Source organism: Seriola lalandi, unplaced genomic scaffold (assembly GCF_002814215.2).
Source record: "Seriola lalandi dorsalis isolate HSWRI2012SDOR001 ecotype SW California unplaced genomic scaffold, Sedor1 jcf7180002054899, whole genome shotgun sequence".
Taxonomy (NCBI): Eukaryota; Metazoa; Chordata; class Actinopteri; order Carangiformes; family Carangidae; genus Seriola; species Seriola lalandi.
Window position 1 is genome coordinate 1,188,106 of NW_019525451.1, and position 6,205 is coordinate 1,194,310.

Consider the following 6,205-nt stretch of genomic DNA (forward strand, 5'->3'; position numbering starts at 1 on the left):
TGAGTATACAATAAAATAAAACGTCATAGATCTGTGTTAGGAAGACTAATGAAAACATCTGAATAATGATGATTGGTATAACAAATAAATATCTCATCCCTTAATTTTAATTATTTAAAGTTGTGGAAGTATTCAGATAAGTCAAAGCAGTAATATCACATGATAAAATATTTGTAAGAATTACCAGCAAAGCATATACCTAAAGTATCAAAAGTAAAGTATTAATTACATAGAATGGCCCCTTTTCTGAATGTTATATTGTTGTTACATTATTATTTTATTGTTATTATCAATGCATTAATGCATGAGCAGCAATTTAATGTTTTTTTTTTGTTAATGTTGAGCCAATTTAGCCAGCTCTCTAAACCGGCTGATAATCGCAGTTTGCAATGTGATCATATGTTTTGTATATTAAATGTTAATATGCAAAGAAAGTTATAGCTGTCACATGAAATTGGAGGCGTAAAACTCAGCTCCTCTGGGCAGTTTAGTCGGGACTGAGAGGAAACCAGAACAGCTGAAAGGAAAAGAACAGGAACAGAAATAGGGCTGAATTGAAAAAAACAAAACACTGGTCTAGATAATCAGCTGTGCCCCAGATCCAAACTACTCACTAATAAGAAAGTTTTAGGCATATAGTGTACTCATACTAAAAAGTTACTAAGTAAAGATTAGTCACAGTCAGTGTACAGACTAATAAAATCTTGATTTTTGAGGAGGCTGATGATGTACGCTTTCCTTTGTGCACTCCCAAAATGCAATGCACATAGGAAATGGTGAACAAAAACAAACACAACAGACCTTTTACAGGGCAGATATTTTAGACATGTCAAAGGAGGAAAAGCAGAGGTGTAATTAAAACCATAAATGATGTGTTGTATTTAAGTGAGCAAGGTCCAGGGTTTGGTTTACATGCTGTTTCCCTGGAGAGGCGTCCTTGCAAAGACATGTTTGTGTTGTTGCTCCTGTGCTTTAGGATTCTTTTCCTGCTTCTACAAACAGTAAATTTAATTCATCTCTTGGATACTAATTGGAAAAAACAGTATACTATGAGTCTTTATACTGTCTGCAGTATTAGTATGTTGTGTGGAACAGGTGTGCATCGTAAGCTTAGAGAAGTGAGTCCACCATATCTGCAGTAGAGGGTGCTGTTGTACCAAAAGAGACAGAGTGTGTAGCTGGAGGTTTTGTGCAAGTGTTTGCACGTGTGTGTGTGTGTGTTTGTGTGTGTGACATATGTAGAGCTTTTTCATTTTGAGAGGCTTAAATCATCCGTTTGTCAAAGCGCCTGTTAAAAGCATAACATAAATGATGTATTTTTTACATTGAGTTTGAACAAACAAACTTCTGGTCAGATAATCTATTGTCTTATATTTCAAGGTTTTGGTCCTTTAAACTGAGTGTGAGGTTATTTAACATTGTAAAAACACTTTTATCTGGTGTGTAAGACATTCTTGTGTCAGCAAAATATTCTCCCAAATCCACATATTAACTCTTTGTATTAGTTTTCTGCTGAGAAAGTCCAACTATCCACTGCGTCAGCTGCAAGCGTCAGAATTAGCGTGTCTGTTCACTAATCCCCTTTTTAAATGTCAAAGTGGTCATCCCCTTATTACAGTACACATGTTACATAGGATTAAGATATTCAGTGCTACCTGCTGTAGGCGCTCCACACAGAGCACAGGTATGTGCAGTACTACACAGGTGAAAAGCGTGTTCAGTCAAAATGAGTTTATTGAGTTCACTGTTCGCATCATGTCACACAGTCGTGGCATTCCTTCAGATTTCAATTGACTGTATTTTTGAAACACTCATACTGTTTTGGATATTACTGTGACTGATTGAACGACGCTTGAAAACACTCCTACCTGCAGATGACTATCTGACTCTCTGCAGGCGCAGATACAACTCTGCTAGTCCGTATTTGTCTGTGAAAACACAGCGCATACTTGAATTAAGCATCCTGTGCATGCCCTAAAGTAAAGACTGATGAGTGATGGCTGAGATTACTTTGTGTTGCTAGGCTACTGTGGTTTGTGTTGGTGGATTATTGCAGGTACATATGTACTGCATAGGCAGGAGTCTGACTGTCCCTTAATAACAAAAATCTATTTTAAAGTTTCTCGTTAAACTGATGCAAGTGATGTAATGTTGAGATCATTGTTTCCCTAATAGTTTCCATGTGTTACTCCTCACTGTGATTGTGTGGAGTGATACAGGTGATACAAGAATCGACATGTTCCTTCAAACGAGCCAACGCACTAGATGCCAATGTTGTTGCCATTTTAAACAGCTGTCACTAGAAGAGTTTGATGACCCGCATCATGGAGTAATCTCCGCATTTGAACCCACAACAATAACTCTTCTCTTGTTTTTCTTCAAATCCTCGCGAATCTTCCACAACAAAAGCGCCACCTGTGCAGTCTCTGTGTCGGGTTATGCAAAGCCTTCCTTCATCACGTAATGACAGCAGGCGACCTTTGACCTTCCATAAGATCAAATCATCAATCAAAGACTTGATAGGTGATGAGAATGTGCTCATAGAAGCAGATTGAAACAGATTGTGGTGGCTACACAGTTAAAGTGGCGTCTGCAGATGCTTCTTAGCCCTGGTCCTCTCCTGCTGCAGACGGAGCAGAAATGTCGGTCTTTCAGTCGGTCCACCACTTTGGTCCAGGCTGAAATATCAACAATTATTTCATGGCATGGAGAAACCCATGCAATTATATTTTGACTCTTCCTCTCGCGCCACAGGAGATTGACATTTTTGTGTTTTAGTGAAATGTCTCTGCAACTATTCTAACTATCAATTAGCGTCCAATTTTGGTCCAGACTGTTTTCTCTAATGATTTGAATATTAACATAATAATATAATTTGCATTTGTCCAGTAGTTTATATTATGACCAAATACCTGCAAAAACTTATGTCATTCGCATCAACCTCAGATGCTAATTAGAAAATGTTAGTATGCTAATATGCTAAATTAGGATGATGGCTGTGGCTAAAATCACTCCCTTTTTCACTGATTTACTACTCACCTTATCCCACACTCCATACTGAGCAGTAAATGGAGATTTCAAACACTTTCAACACGGTCGCACAACTGCTGATTTCTGCAAGCAGAAACTTGCATTGTGGGATAGTTAGCAGGAAGAAGTATACGTGCATTGAACACGACTTTTTCCATTGCTCTGGGTGAATTTTTGCAGGATGTTGTGGAATAATATGTCATTGACATGTGCACATTAGCATCCCTAAAGTAAAATCATCAGGGCAGAATTTAAAACCTGCAGACTAATGACATTCCCATCAGCCTCAGCCCTACTTCTCCTTTAGTGATAATTAGCGAGTGTTAGCCTCCCAACACGATTAAAACATAGTATGTTTGAGCCGCATGTTAGCATGTTGATGTTGCCGTGAACATGCTAACATGCGGCTCCAGCCCCACAGAGCTGCTGGCATGAAAAACGTATCAGACAAACAAAGCATTTTATCTGAGAATGACAACTTATGCAACTCTATCTAAATATTTCTGGTACAGTCAAATGTAACACTCTCCTCTGGGGCTTTGTGGTGCTTACACAATAAGGATTATTTTCAGTTTTGCCCTGCTCTGTGGTGTAGCTGTCAGCTCCCCTTTATATCAGGTGTTAGTCATGTTCTCCTTAGTGCTGTAACTATATGTTTAAAGAACATGCATTATCTTGTAAAAACAGTTGTTAAGCCAAATGTCACAGGAAAGATACCTGGGGGGGGTTGGCGCATATCAAAGTGCTAAGTGGTGGCTTCCGCAGTGTCATAAAAGAGAGACTCACTTCTGTCTTGCTCCCCCTCCTCTCTTCATGCCACACACCTTTTTTAAAAGGAAACTATTTTTTCATTAAAATTCAAATGTGAGGCATTAAATAAAAAGAAAATGCCAGGCCCTGCTCTTTATTGATGCTCTTTAATGATGGTGTCTGCACCCTCTTTTAGACGGGGGCCATCTTCTCTTGTTTATTCCCGTACGCTTGGTGAATGCACCTTATTGCCAGGTCGTTTACAGACACTGTGGGGAGCGTTTTCTCTTTTAGAAAACCTTTCAGCAACATTAATGTACACTTTTTAAATCCAGTAAGGTCGAACACGTAGGCTCATTATTTCAAAACTCATGCTCTGAAAGAACCAGAATAAAAAAGAAATTGTCATTAGGAGGAATGTGGATTTGCTGTTGCCTTATTTAGGTTTTCAGGACGCTAAGATTTCTTCCTGCGACGGTGCCTGGAAATTCTGTGGTTTTCCATTTGAATAAAGGATATCATATTGATATTCAGTGCTATGCTGTGTCCTAGTTTTGCCATATTTTGTGAGTTATGCAACAAAACAGGTGTCTGAGCTGCACAGGTTTCATTCAGTCGTGAAATATCTAAAGTAGGAGCTTTAGTGACAGTTTTTTTCCTATTTCTCACTGCAGACTAGCCCCCCCCCCCCAACAGCCATAATATTAGAATAAAAATGCCCTCGCTTTGCTCGATCACCGCACGAGGGAGAGGGAGCTGAACCAGATCTAAGGAGGTCCATCTTTCAGGGGGAAGCATTCCTGAGTGACGGCTCGCCTCGCCTTGCTTTCAGTAATACAGTAGGAAATGAAAACACACTCCGTCATCCCTGTTGTGGAGCTACAGTATGTGAGTCCAGCTCCAGTCTTTATGGTTGCAGACAGTCTCATGGGATTTTAAGCATCCTCTGATCCAGGACTGTAGGGATTATAATAAGATTAAGGAGTTATGAGACTTTTCTCTGGTGCTGAAAGGGACACGCACCGGGTTTCAATAAAGAACTGGGCTGATTCTGAGGAAGTGCATCGTTATAGCCTTTCACATCCGGCTTTGAAGAGACCTCTGCCAGAGAACAGACGTCTTCTTCTGTTACTGTACAGAATCTGATTTATAAATAACATTTTATGATATCAGAGCAACATGAATGGACGATTGATGTGAAAGAATTCAATTCACCAATGTGAAAAAAGACAAACTCCTTTTCAGGCAGAAATGAATGGAATATGTATTTAGCTTTAAATGCTACAGTGGCACTACCCTTCATACTTCTTTACTTCTTTTATTTCTTTCTGGCTCCTTGAGATCTGTGATTACAGTAAATCACACTAAGAGACAAATAACAAATGACTGCTCTGGTTGTTTTCACAGGTGAATCATGGTATGCTGCCGCTGCAAGGTGTGTTGCCTCGAGGTATAAATCTCCCACCCGATTTTTCCAGCTCTCTGGGTTATTCTGAGGGCAATTCCTCTGGAGGCACAAAAAATAATATGTACTTTTAAAGCAGCTATAATTGATATTTGTACAGCAACAATGGATTAAATGATTATGTGTAGCGTGAACGGCTTCGCTTGTAGTGATGCATCCACAGAGAATCATCACAGATCCCCCGCGGCTTGATGGAGCTTTATCGCTTCTTTTAACTCATTGTTTGGTTTCACAGCCCAAAACTTTATTTGTTTTAGCAACAAACAAAAAAACAACTCACTTTATTCTCTCTGCCCCGTACCAAACAGCAGGGAGACAAAGTGAGCAGCCGGCTGGTGAACGTTCAACATTTAGCAGCTAAAGAGTCGGATATTAAAAGGAATCTAAATGAATATTAATGTTGCTGTGTAAATAATCAATATATTTTCTTAACACGATCAGTGTTGTGTTGACAGCTTGTTACCAAGTGGCAAAAGACGGGTCATTGGGAGTGAAACTAGAGTTCACCTACAGCGGTTTACCTGCAAGAATACGAGCGACCGGGCAGGAGTTTAGAAATCTGACTAAACTTTTAAAGCAAAACTGTTTGGCTACAGGATGATGGCACATACACAACGATATCTATCTAAAGTTTGCTAACAAGTTTATTCACATCAATATAAACCTTTAACTCTGACCTTGATGTTCTCACAGCTAGCTATGGCCAAACTGCTGTGATCTCAACCAGCTGTAAAGGTTAAAGATAAAGATTGCTATTATTTGCAGGTGCTTCCCTTTCTGTTTTAAACAGTATGGCTAACAAAGCAGAAAATGGCACTATCAAAAAAACAACAGCAGGGGTGGTGGAGGTGGGGGAAGGCTCTGTCATGTCGAGGGCTTTCTCCCACACTCTCCCCAAAATGGGAGTGAGCTTGAAAAAAAAGAAAAAAGAAAAAGGGCTGGCCTTCCTTTCATTTACTG